The sequence below is a fragment of the Periplaneta americana genome, chromosome 3 (genome assembly GCF_040183065.1).
Source record: "Periplaneta americana isolate PAMFEO1 chromosome 3, P.americana_PAMFEO1_priV1, whole genome shotgun sequence".
Taxonomy (NCBI): Eukaryota; Metazoa; Arthropoda; class Insecta; order Blattodea; family Blattidae; genus Periplaneta; species Periplaneta americana.
The window spans coordinates 46,777,826-46,792,841 of record NC_091119.1 but is presented as its reverse complement, the minus strand read 5'-3'; the positions used below and the strand labels follow the sequence as shown (position 1 = coordinate 46,792,841).

Below are 15,016 nucleotides of genomic sequence, written 5' to 3'. Positions count from 1 at the left end.
TTAGCGCCGATGGAATTGGTGATTGCGGGATGGTATTTGGCGGGATGAGGCCGAGAATTCGCCGTAGATTGCCTGACATTCGCCTTACAGTTGGAGAAAACCTCGAAAAACCCAACCAGGTAATCAGCCCAAGCAGGAATCGAACCTACGCCCGAGCGCAACTCAAGATCAGCAGGCAAGCATCTCTGCCGACTGAGCTACGCCGGTGGCTCATTTAACTTATTGGTGTATATGAAATTTTATCGTAAAAATTAAAACAAACGGAAATTTTCTATTTCGTTTAACAATATTTACAAAGCAAAGGAAATAGGTTTAGGAGAAAATATTATTTTCCAGAATTTGTCTGGAATTGAAAGGAAACTTAAGGATTTACGTAAAGGTACTGTTCCTGGAATTTCACTGTAAAGCTCAAATAATACCTCGAATATCTCCATTACCTTGATTTGCCCTTAGTAGTAAATTCCATCAAACATTACTGTAATTATAACCGCGAGAACTTTATGCTTTGACGATAAACGATCGGATATAGGAAAACTAAAAAAAAAGAAATGGCTCTACTTTAAAGCATTTCTATATATATATTTACAACTTAATATCACTTAAGATCGCCATGTCGAACACCGTTGTTTTTTTTTCACATTGTCATAGATGCAGAAATATCCAACGTTTGGGAATCATGTATCATCTTCATCATTATAGAAGACAAGGGGAACCTAGCTGTCATGAACATCAGCTCTTGCTAGCAGATTCAACAGATAGGTTTCCCTTTCCTTCTCTGGCGAACAAGCCGATTCGTTGCTATGAAATTTGTATGTTTTTTTTTATATACGACACGATTAAAAAAATAAATGATGTCGTACCCTGTTTACACTTTGTTACAACTAATTCTTATTTAAAGTATGGCTTCTGTCGCTTTTAATATGACTCTATCAGTATATGCTCGTTTATCTATCACGTTTCTCATTTTCCTTAACTCGTTCATTTAACTCATTCCAATTACAACAACGAATATTAACAAATGTTTCAGCGTTCTTACAACACAGGAGGTAATAAGAATAATAAAGATTATTACTGCCTGGAGTGAACACATAATGTTTCATTTATGTAGTTACTTTAAGAACTAATGTACCGGTGCCGCACCTTGTTGGTAAACTTTTCAGCAGCGAATACCGTTGTACAAATATTATGTGTTGGCAACAAAAAACATTTCTTCACTTTTCGATCAGCACACCAAATATTCCTTCCAGTCACGTCTAAGCAGAGTTCCGCTACCGAAAGCGTGATGCAGACCGCGGAGATATCAATAGCCGAATAAGACACGAACCTATTGTGGCTATCGTTGTAGAAGGGACGTCCCGCGAGTGATAATAACCCATGTTGTGTGACAGCTGACGACGTGCCAACCAACATCGGCGTACTGTTCTACCACTACTTTCACCTCCACTACCATTACACCATTACTACTACCATCACCACTACAATTAAATTAGTGCTATGAAAGATGGACCAGAAAAACGGGCGATTTTAAAGTTCGGTTTTTCCGAATAAGCTCAGTTGAGTTCGGCTACAAACATTCATTCTTCTTGTGTTTAGAAGTGTAAACCATTTAGTGAGGATGGAGAACTGGAGTGGTGCACAACGTGCGTAAGCCATAAAGGCTTGTTAAAAAATAATGATAGTTTGGTGAGTGCACAACGCTTGTTTCGGCGGTTATCTCAACTGACCTCTGACATAGTGCTAGATGCCACGATTCCCAGTTCGAGACAGTGTTAGATGCGTCAAAGTTTCATAACTGCCTAATGAGTAATGAAATATCATTTCCCCTCCAGTCGACCTCGGTAGCGTAATCGGTATAGCTCTGCCCTTCTGTCCTCGAGGTTGTGGGTTCGATCACGGTCCAGGTCGATGGCATTTAAGTGTGCTAAAATGCGACAGGCTCATGTCAGTAGATTTACTGGCTTGTAAAAGAACTCCAGCGGGACAAAATTCCGGCACACCTGCGACGTTGATAACCTCTGCAGTTGCGAGCGTCGTCAAAAAAATTTAAATTTTCCCTTCAAACTCTACTAGACTTAGGAAGGACTGGCTACGAAATTACGTAGATGTGGTTAAAACTCATTGGTCATCGCACTTTGTTAGTATTGGTTATTGGTTAAAATGCTTTAGTAGCCTACATATTTTTTATCCTTATTGATATGTCATTTGTTAGGCCTACTGTTTGTTATATTTAAAGCATCTATTTTCACAATATAAATTTTAAATAAAATCTGTTCATGTTATTGTTTTCAGCGTGCTTTTCTTTCATAATCGTAATTCGCTTGTATTCGTCACAGACTTTACGAATTCGTCACACTGGTGTATGCTGATGACTACTACAGATTTTTTAATACAGTATGTTAAGGTTTGGAATTCCTATAGGGTGACAATGAAGACAAATATGTTGGGACGGTTATGATAAAAGGAAGAATTCAACTTTCAACGGAACGATTCTACGATATTTGTGTTTTCTTTCATCTCTGCACAATGTACGTTTGCCCACGTTCTCGAGAGTGGAGTGGGGAGAACTTGGAATCCGAAAAATATAGTTCTCGAGTAGGTAATCCCAAAAGAAATGTATTCTGGCTCCTTCAGGTTTGTAAGCCACAAAGTAATATGTGAAGCAGTCATCATTGCCTTCGATTTGTAGAAATTGAAGTCCAAAAATGTGGCCCAAAAATTTACCAGACTCATGTCCACTTGAAACAAGTTTAGGTGCAGTGGCGCACTTTGATATTCTACCTACAGTAAATGCTCTAGTCTCGTGGCGCTGCTGGAATGTTTACCAATGCATATTTGAGGATAAAAACCCCAACCGTGGCGCACATGGCATGCACTCGTTTCGGCACCACTACAGTATCCGTGTTAATGTTCCAGTGCCACTTTCCTGTAATGACTGAACCATTTGAATTTTGTATAGATGGAATTTTAAGTCTTTATGAAATATTTTGCGAATACTAGAACGCGATATCCGAAGACAAATACGAGTGATGTCGAGCAGACGTTGGTGCTTGGTTAACTTTTTATGTTAAGATGCTTTCTTTAGGAACGAGTTGAAATGTAATTATTTTGCAAAATTATAGCTCCTTCATAACGATTACCAAGTACCCTGATTTTCCTAGAAATTTCATTCTGCTGCTGCATAGTTAGTCTAATCACTCCATCCTTAGGGGAGTAAAAGGTCTCTGAAATTTAAAACCGTCGATAAATGAAATACTCAGTGAACTAATGTAGAAGAGTGACCAGTTACCACTCCTTTATTCTTATTCTTTGTTCTTCGCTCTTCTGTTAATAATTCATCAATTCAATTTTATGGTAAAAACAAAATAGTGTGTTTAATTTAACACATCGATATCATATCGTCATCTGAATGCAAGAACTAGGTAACTGGAAATTTGCGTTTTTTAGTTATCTCTGTTATAGCATAGCAAAAATCGCACAGAATGTAATGCAATAACTAGGTAACTGATCGAACGATACCAGCGACATCTATTTTCCAATGTAACATATAGGTAAAAGAAAACGAGACATATTCCTTAGTGCAATAAATAAGTAAATAGACAATATCTCAAACTAGGAAAAATCATATGATGTAATCCGTATGACAGTTGAACTATAGTAATCATGCTACTGGGACAGCAGCGAATAATTCACTCCCAAAAAATGTAATAGAGAAGGACATCTGGATATTTGCAATGTAGGGAAAGGAAGTGGATCTGTCCTTTCTGTTCCTTATATGAGTCTCAGTCCAATGGAATTCATAGGAATGACATCACCATCTGCTGTAACTGTGTCAGGCAGTAGCCTCAACTCTGTTCTACCTTATACAGTATATTGTCCCCGCTAACACCAGACTGTGATCCTACATTAATAAACACACTCCGAGCTTCGATTAAGATCTTCGAAGTTCAAAAATCTTTCGGTTCCTTGCACCATTTTCTTCCCAGCATCATCACGAAACATCTCTCTCAGCCCGAATCGTCGAAATCCATATTAACTCACTACACGATTTACATTACTGTTATTTAAATTGAAAAGAGCATTGACTAAAAACGGAATTGTTTTTAAAATGTATAATCTATATTCCACCAACTGAAAAAAATAGTGTTATAGAGTTTTCCCGGACAGATGACAAGCATAATGGAAAAATTGACAGCCCTAAACTTGAAAGAACAATAATCTTGTCTAGTTTCTTTTAAAATTTTAACGACGATATTTACAAATGAATATATGAATTACTAATTCCGTCAGCCTCGCTTTTGATATGGTATTTTAGTAAAATTAGTAATTTGTCTGAACAAAACACGCGTCTAGGTACACGCGGGCATCAACACACAATTCAATTTCAGAACACACACACTCTTTGACTCCACATTACACTACACAAACACACCCCCACAAGAAACAAAACAAAAGGCGCCAAGACCAGCAACAACCAGTTCTGAAGAAGGTCCATAACAGACCGAAACATGTTAACAGAGTACGATAGAATTTAACACAAGAAAGACATCTAATACATACTGTATTCCGAAGTGATACAGTGTTAAAAGTTGTGTAATCAAGGTGTATAATAAATATGTTCTTTACTCTGATGCTGGATTGCAAGAGGGCCAGAACCTCAGTCAGAGGTTAACGATAAGTTTTATTATTATTATTATTATTATTATTATTATTATTATTATTATTATTATTATTATTATTATTACCCAACGGATTTAATGTAAGATTATTATAATATTCGATGTAGTCTATTATTTATTTGAAAGACATTATAGATGGTAAGATATAGTGAAATAGTTAACACAATTATTACTCTAACTTACTGTTAACTTCAAATCAGCGTAATTGACAAACTGCAACATACAACAAGTTGCGATATTTTCAGATTTCATTGAATACTTCGTCTAACAATATAATTATCGCTTAAATTAAACCCATGGCTAGGGTAATCCGCCACATGAGACAACGGACTTATTTCGGTTTTTCACACCATTTCTTCACTTTGGGAAGTAACTGTTAAATCTACCAAGTATAATGAAAATGTTTTGCAAAGATTCATTGCCTTAAATACAGCAGGCCTACCGTTAAATTTCTTATTTTGTGCTGAAATATGCGGAGTTATTTAATAAACACTCATTGTAAGAAATACCCTTAAATATTTTCCTTTTATGTTCATACAGGACGAAAGCAATGTTCCCAAGGGGTGGTCAAGCTGTTAACAGGCTGGCAAAAATATTTTCAACCATTTTCAACTTATGAAAATAATAATAGAAAGTCAAAAGGTTTGACTTAAATATGAAAAAAGTATTTCCAAGAAAAACTAGATATTATTTGCTGTTAAAAATCTAGAGAAAATTAAAAAAAAATACACTATCTTTCGAACTTATCGCAAGACGTTCGCAAGAAAACACAAAATTCGCGAAAAAATTTACGTGAAAAATATTGTCAAAGATGAACTGTATTTAACACTAAACATGTACATGTGTATCTCTAACCGCAATCAAAAAATAATAATAATTTTTCGCGCTTATCGCTATTACCAAAAAAAAAAAAAAAAAAAACACGACTGTAGTAATCTTCAGTAGTGATCTCAAAACGTACTGATCACATGGTCATATATAAGCCAGTTGTAGACCTATATAATTTTATAGGATTCTGAAAGCGATTCAACAAATTTTAGTTCCCCTTAGACATAAAGGATACCCCACTGTTACCATACAGGCTTTTTATAGGCGATAAGACGACGATATGACGACAGTAGAGTAACAGTGGAATGGTAATTTTATAAGAGAAACCAAATAGTACAATAGTATATTCCCTGTTGTTGTTGTTGTTGTTGCTGCTGCTGCTGTTGTTGTTGTTAGTATTAATTATTAGTATTATTATTAATTGTATTTTTAATTAATAAGTTTATTATTGTCATTATTGAGTGTAATTAGTTACCACTGCCACCGGGTATATACCCATTGCAGTGTGAATAAATACATACATACATACAAATATTATGACTATTACACTTTTACTACGTCATACTACTTTTGCCCAATAAAACCGTACGAAAGGACGTCTTTCAACCAATCATGGCTGCTTATCGCACAATTTTATCGCTTCCCTAGCATTTGTTTCTTTTTATCACTATCCTGGCATTTGTTTCTTTGTTTGCCAACATTTCAAACTGCAAATCCTTAACGATACTATAAACCTTAGTTTGCGATCGTAATTTGTTTCCCGCATAGATAGTCGACTGAAAATGGCGGCTCCGTTCAAACATTTTGGTGAAGGTAACGTTAGTGAAATAGAATTTTAGTAAGAATTAATATCTATTTTATTGTATTAGAGTACTTTATTTCTTCTAATCTTTATATACTTTCTTCTGTTTCTATCACCTCCCTACTATTTGTTTTGCAATTTCAAACTGCAAATTCTTTACGGTACTATAAAACATGTTTTGTGATCGTCATTTGTTTACCGCATAGATAGTGAACTGAAAATGGCAGTTCCGTTTTGGTGAAGCTAACATTAGTGAAATACAATTTCAGTAAGTCAATTAATATTTTATTGCATTAGAGTAGGCCTACTTTATTTCTTCTAATCTTTATATACTTTCTTCTAATCGTGCAATAGTCAATTAAATCCCACTCTAGTTTTGATTACGTCTAGATAAATCAAAACCTCTAGTGAGATTACTGTTGATAAAATCCTGTTCATGGTCTGTGTGTGCAACGTAACTCTCATGGGACTCCTTGTTTTCGAATAGAAAGTGTCAGCTGATTGAAAATCACAACTAGACAAACAGATTTATGTCTGAAAATTTCGTGAAATTATATAACAGACCACACAGTATTTGTGTCTTCGACCAAAATTTACTTCCCATACACACATGTTATAAATGCAGTTTTTTAAAGCTGTAACTGCTTCACTTTCTACTGTCGCAGGAAACTCTTCATTAGTAGGTACATGCGGAACTCGAGCCAGCCAATTAATACGGGTGTCGGGGTGTAATTGGCTCCGTGTTGGCACCATTCGCCACGCGTGGATGAACGGGTCAGCTTTCGCGGCGTGTGGGCCATGCCCGACAGGCAAAACCTGCGAGGGAACGATAGCAGTTAGCGGCTAAACTCCAGACTGTTGTCACTGGCTGTGCACATTTTGTGGGCGTAATCTACATATAGGGAAATTGATCATTTTTCTCTGCCATAGGGAATTTGTGTTCTCCTTTTTCCTTGTATTATGTTTCTACGATACCCTTTCGCCATTTTAAGATATGACCGAGTTGCACTACTAAACAAATAGACCTATGTACCTAGCGTAATACTGTACTATTATACTCTTGCTTCACAATCCTGGCAGAGGATGGAACTGGCTAGTAATTCGAACTTTGAAATAAACTATCAACCTATTATTATTGTTACTGTTAATAGTATGTTAATTTTCGCATAACTCTAAGCAGGAGAAATAACAGTAATCTACAGGGCTTTCATTTCAAAATTTCCCAGCATAAACACGTCAATTTATATATTGAGGGGGAAGTCTGAAACCAGGCTTAATTGCATCTTAGATTTCACCCCCACTTCAGCCACCCCCACTTTGAAATTTCAAATGGCACCCCCTATATTTTTATACTTAAATATGAAAGAGCATTCAATTGTTTATACACCTCATTCATTTGTTTTCGCATCTTTTGTTTTCTATCGTCGCCTGGCAACTTGTATTTTTGTTATCATCAGTTGATTGTAGGATGAAAACACAGCTTATTTTGTGTAATTTCCTAATTTTAATCAATAATAAGAGTGATTTATGTTTTCTCCTGAAGAGTGTACACCATTTCAAAATAATGCAATACACAAATACAACTATTACATGAAATTCTCAATAAGTTTTTGTAGCTTTATTCTCTTCAGCTCTAATCAACAATAACATGTTCGCACCGAGTCGTATACGCCTGGAAAGTAGGTCACATACCACACGGACAAGGTAGAGAAGTTGCCTATAGAGCATAGCGTTGCCACCCGAAGTTCCGGTACTTCCTGACTACTGTATTGCGTGTAGATTAGAGATGAACAAAACTAACTGACGCTCTCACTCGCTGTGTTCGCTGCATTTGTCTTTCGAGTCTCGTCTCGTCATTCTCGTGCGCTTGGACTCTCGCCCGTCATTCTCGAAATAGCATTTAGTCGGCGTGGAAAGATTTCGTAACTTTGAATAACATACATCATTGAACTAATTAACATAAATGTTTAAATGAGACAAAAAGACAAAACAGAACAGTATCTTAGTTATCAGAATGTTCTGGTTCTATTATATGATAATGGTTATATCAATTTTAAAAAATTCTCAAATAAATTTGCATTTCTAAGAAACATAAAACATGACATTAATATCATTTTACTTGATATTGCACATTTGATCTTAAACGTATGAAAAGAAAATTCCTAGCCTTTTTATAAGGGCCCAGTAATTAAATAAAGATTGGGGAACCGATTATTATACACTGAAAGGTAGAGATGATGTTTCAAATAGGCTACTTGATTGTTTATACATATATAACAATTGCCAAGTTAGATAAAAGTTCAGTCAGGTATAAACAACTGCTGACGTCGGAACTTCGGGAGATGATCGATATCGAGTCTCGGAACACTCACAACCAGTCTTTACGTCAAGGACACGACGTAATACAACATTGTCGTGCGGGTTTTCGGCTTTGCGGGCGCTGTTAGTCTCGTTTTTTTCGATCGTTGATCATCTCTAGTGTAGATGCTTGAAGTAAATGTTTGAGAAATGAATTATATATATATATATATATATATATATATATATATATATATATACATATACATATACATATATACACTTCAATTGTACAGCTTACAAAATAAGCCAGATCTCTCTTTTAGCATTATAAATAACACGTTTTAAGTGCAATCCAGGAAACGAAAATTATCTTCTTATTTGGATGTATATTAAATGATTTCATTTATGGTTTTTAAATGCCAGTTCAACAAAATGAATTATAAGCAGTAATATTCGCGTCATGATAACTGGAGTGTTACGAAACGCTTAAAACGTATAATAAAAAAGCATATCACTTCACTGACACTCATTTTTTAATTTTAAGTCTCCTTTGCAGTAAGTACCTAACCCTGTAGGCTGCGCTCTTTTATGGATGGTTCCGATGTCATGATTTTGGACATGTGGTCTGTGCTTCAATACTTTCTCTGTGCCAGTGTACAGCTTAAGGCTGGTCCACAATAAACCGGGAAAGAGAACCAGAACGAGAACGGGAAACGGAGCACGCGAACATGACGATTTTTGATTCACAATAAACCGAGAACGGAAACGACTATGATATCGATATGTATGTCAATAACGATATGTAAAGTCGATATTACGCATTCAGGTGTGATTTGTATATAATTGATCAATGGCGTTCTCTCATAAGTACAAGTTAGCCAACAAACACACAGGTTAACCAACTTCAAAATTTATGACATGGAATAGTTAAGAATTAAATTAACGTGGTAGTCTGGTCACATATATATGTAGCATCCTATTGAAAGTGATTCTACTGAATTTCTGGGCATGAGCCTGTCGCATTTAAACACACTTAAATCCCATCGACCTGAGCCTGAATCGAACCCGCAACCTCGAGCATAGAAGGCCAGCGCTATATCAACAACGCTACCCAGACCGACTTTGTGGGTTAATTACAAGCAATGGATGAAGAATAAATTATATCACGACCTCCTTGCTACAAAATATACGACGACCAAATAGCTTTTAATGATCCGTAGTATAATTATACATGGAAGTGAAAATTGGACTTTCATAAAAAAAGAATCACAGAATGCAGTTGACAACTTCGAAAGAAAGGTGTTAAGGAGGATATTTGGACCAGTGGTAAGGGAAGGAAAATGGAGAATCCGATATAATCATGAATTATACACCAATACAACGATACATATGGAGGTTAGCTGTGAATATATTGAATAAGTAGTCGCGGACAGCCGATGAGGAGTGGTCCTCCAGCTTGGGAGTTGGGCGAAGGGCTAACAACCCATCACCGTAAAAAAACAGCTTGTTACGAAACCTCAAAATAAGCCTCGGAATGGGACTGATTCTCTGGCACGACCACAGCAAAGGAATAAGATTATGAGACACAGAACTGCAAGCATCGTATTCTTCACCTGACATAATAGGAACATTAAATCCAGACGTTTGAGATGGGCAGGGCATGTAGCACGTATGAGCGAATCCAGAAATGCATATAGAGTGTTAGTTGGGAGATCAGAGGGAAAAAGACCTTTGGGGAGGCCGAGACGTAGATGGGATGATAATATTAAAATGGATTTGAGGGAGGTGGGATATTATGGTAGAGACTGGATTAATCTTGCTCAGGATAGGGACCAATGGCGGGCTTATGTTAGGGCGGCAATGAACCTCCGGGTTCCTTAAAAGCCAGTAAGTAAGTATACAACGATACAGGCTTGTCAACTTCCATACGGATCAGGAGACTGCAATGGGCAGGACATATAGTCAGGATGGAGAAGGGAAGGATACCAAGGAGAACTTTAGAGGGGCAATATGGAGGAAAAAGACCTGTTGGAAGACCATGGAATAGATGGGAGGATATGGTTCAAGAGATACTACCAGTTTGCTGCGATTGCGGAACTGGAAGGTGGCAGCAAGGAACAGAGAAGAATGGAGAGGAAGAATTGGGGAACCATGGCCAGAAAACGGACCGAAGAGCCATAGATAGAGTAAGTGGCTTTTGCTGACAAGAGAATGAATCTAGTAGACTGTGATCGGAAACGAGAACGGAAAAGTTAAAAGTTCGCCAACTTTCACGTTTCCGTTCCCGGACTTCGGTAAGCTTCTCGTTAATTGTGAATGCTCACATTTTAAATATATGTATTTTAACAATTTTTTCGTTCTCGTTGTCGTTTCAGTTCTCGATTTATTGTGAACCAACCTCTACTGGCTTACATCTGCACTATTTGTATATCAAAGCAGCTATGTATAGGTATGCAAGCACCTTCACCACAACCGTATGCCTCAAAGTCGTAACACACGATCATATCGTGGACCAAACTAAACATGTGTGGACGGAGCACTGAAGTAGTCAGAACGCGTGGAACATACTCAAGGTCGAATTTTGGGAGCAAGGAATTTGTTGCCCCGCCTCCGGGACAACTGACGAGGAAGGACGAAACAAAAGAACTTAAGCAGAGGGCGATTCCATCTGCTGTGTTGACACTGCGAAGAAACCGGCACGATGGCTCTCCAGTTCTTTTGTTCCCCGATTACATTATGCACACGGCACAATAAACAAGATTTGTATATTTTATAAACACTTTTAAGGCATTTCTGTGAATTGTGTACCGCATACTAGTAGCAAACAAAACACTCCAACCTGAAAAAGGCTGCGTTCAGGTCCAGTTGGTAGAGACATTTCATCTGGTTATATTTTCATATCGGCTTCGAGACCGATCAGCCTTTTATAACATTGAGTTCGGATCTTTCCAGAGAGTAAACGGCTTAGTGCTATCATCTCCTAAGCTTTTTATGCGCTTCAGCGGCGTAAACACCTTTACCGTTATTATGTATTGCAAAAATTCAACAATATATCCAGTCCTAGAAAAACGTTTCGTCGCACAGGTACTTTACAAGTCCCAGAAAGGAGGCAGTGCGCATGATCAGGGGATGGGCGACGTGGTTCACAAGAGAATGACTAGTTGAGGTAATAAAATTAGTTTTGTTTCCTTGTATGCTTTATCATGCGCACTGCCTTCTTTCTGGGACTAGTAAAGTATCTGTGCAACAAAACTTTTTTCTAAGATTGTACATAAGAAAAGAATGTAGATCTAGATCACAACCAATAAATGACTGAATAGAAGTGAAGATGTAAGAAATATATTAGTTGAACGTCTTAAGGGGTTATGCACAGCTTCCACACAACGTCAGGGGTGTAGTCGTGCCCGGGCGCCGCCCCGGTACGTTTTTCTGCAACTTTGAACCGCCCTGCTTCTTTTTTTTTTTTTTTTTTTTTTTTTTACTTTTAAAAATAATGTCTTACTTGTTTCTTACTAAAGTTATTTTATAAATATGGATTTGTAGTAAATAACAGCGGCATTATTACGTAGCAATAATAATAATAATAATAATAATAATAATAATAATAATAATAATAATAATCATAATCATAATCATAAAACAATAGAACTCCGATTATCCGTCTCCCTATTAACCGATTAGCGGATTATCCAGCTGTCTTTCTCTCGCGTTGTTCTTTTATTTTTTTTTTTGCTACAGAAATATATGAAGTACTGCACATTATATTAGAACGTTATTCTTTTTTTTTCTAGCGAGAGATACTACAAAACTTTGCCATTATACAGTATGGTCTACTATTTGTGTTGTGCTGTATAACTCCTATAAAAATTTCTTCCATGAGTATCAAAAGAAATTACATTATTCTAAGTATAAAAAAGTGCAATAACTGAGTGGTTTGGGGAACGAGACACTGTGGTTCATCTCAAAATATGAGGTTGGAGTCACAACTGTGTGCAATTTAATAAAATTCGAGGTTAAATTGTATAAATTATGTAAACCTACAACACGAGACCTCCACTATCCATATCTTTCCACAGACAGCCAATACAGGGAGTTTCCTTGCCTCAAAAACCCGTTGTTAGAAACCAGAATTAAATCAGTGAACTTCTGATCCACTAACTAGCGTGTTCAATACAAGACCCTAGAGGAAATTACGAAAATGTAAGCATTATTTACTAAATTTACGAAAATATTTTATGGTACAGATTATCCGAATTTTTCAATTAACCGTTCAGCCTATCCGCTTCATTACCGCGGATAGTAGAGGTTACTGTAATAATAATAATAATAATAATAATAATTATTATTATTATTATTATTATTATTATTATTATTATTATTATTATATAATTTTTGTTTATAAATGTGTATGTGGGGAAGTTGTCGACACTTACGATCATCACGCTCTGAGTTGTGTCAAGAGTAAGGGACGTTTTTTAGACATTAAGTCGGTCTGGTTGGCTCAGTTGGTATAGTGCTGGTCTTTTATGCCTGAAGTTGCGGGTTCGATCGCGGGCCAGATCGATGGCATTTAAGTGTGCTTAAATGCGACAGGCTCATGTTTGTAGATTTACTGGCATGTAAAAGAACTGCGGAACAAAATTCCGGCACACCGGCGACACTGATATAACCTCGGCAATTGCGAACGTCGTTAAATAAAACATAACATTTCAACAATTAACGACATAATCAAGAGAGCATTAACGTCTTCTGGTGTCCCTGCTATTTTAGAACTTACTGGGATTAGTCGCACGGATGGAAAGCGCCCTGATGGATTAACCTTGGTCCCGAGGAGCAGAGGAAAATCGCTAATGTGGGATACGACATGCGTGGATACCTTAGCTCCATCGCAATTGCTGTCAACTTCTAAAATCGCAAACTCTGCAGCAGAATCTGCCGTACGCAGTAAACGTCATAAATACGTACATCTAGTAGACAATTACATCTTATCGTTTTTGCTGTCGAAACAATAGGCTCCTGGTGTAAAGAAGCAAAAGACCTAGTTTCCGAAATTGATAGAAGTTTGGTAGCTTACTGGAGACCCTCACTGCACCAATTATCTACGGCAACGAATAGGAATAGCCATCCCACGTGGAAACGCAGCCATCATTTTGGGAACCTTTCCAGACGCCAATTCTCTGGATGAGATTTTCTTTATTTGAATATCTGATGTGATTGCAGTTTTCTTTTCCTAACATATTGGTATTACAAAAAAAAAATCAGGAGTCACAATGAAATTTTGTATTTACACACATTTAAACTGAAATTGTAACATTTTTCATGAAAGTCACAAATGTGATTTGGAAGAAAATTTTCGCAGGAGCTGTAACAATCACATTAATCACTGTATGTAAATTAAATTTTAATTACAACATAATAATAATAATAATAATAATAATAATAATAATAATAATAATAATAATAATAATAAACTTTTCGTGATGCGCCCTGGTACTCTTGCATTTATGACTACACCCTTGATCAGCCTATACGTCTTTCACACACATTTTTTACTATCAGACAAGATTCCGAACAAACGTATCCTTATGAAAATCTCACAGGTAATGGATTACGCTTCTTCATACAATTGAAAGTAAAGGCACATGCTATTCACAAAAAGCTAACCTCCTGCCCAAGCTCTAATGCAAATAATTGTCAGTATAATGAGATATCGTTTTGTTCGCGATGAAGCAGATCTAATGCTAATGCTCTGCTAGACGCCCAAGGCAAAGCCATGAAGCAAGTCATCACTGCCTTGACTCGCATAATCGCAAGGGGGTGGTGCCCTTTGACTCTCAGTCAATGGCATGCTGTCAGCGCAGTGCCGAGTGATTGTTACCTTCCTCGGCCAAATTATGCACTCACTATGCCAACTGGCCTTCGAGACAAGAATTAAATTTATAACCACTACAGGCACATCTCTGCTTATGTAACCAAGGAATGCATCCAGCGAGCATGCGATCAGAGTGGAATGGGTCTTCTAGCCTATGGCTGAGAACTTGAAGAAAATACGAGCCACACGGCAGAGGTACGTTGGCCTATTATTGCTCACCAAGCTCACGTGGCTATTGCACATTGAAACAACATGGGCATTTAATGACTACTTGCCATTGCATTTAATAAGCCTGCTGCTCATTTCATTCTTATCCGAGATGAGTATCATCTCCTGGTCAATCATTAATTTGTCATGATTCGTTATTTATTTTATTTTACCTGGAAGATTTACCAGGCCTTCTCTTCCACTCAACCAGGTCTAAATGAATACCAATGCAGAAGTAATAATAATAATAATAATAATAATAATAATAATAATAATAATAATAATAATAATAATAATTTGAAATACTAATGTGTACTAAATCTCAACTGG

General features: G+C 36.8%; 1 protein-coding gene across 2 annotated transcripts in view; it reads left to right on the top strand.

The window, feature by feature from the left end:
* The window catches only part of blo (bloated), a 295,193-nt gene that overhangs the window by 134,339 nt on the left and 145,838 nt on the right, over nt 1-15,016 (top strand). The window lies entirely within an intron of this gene.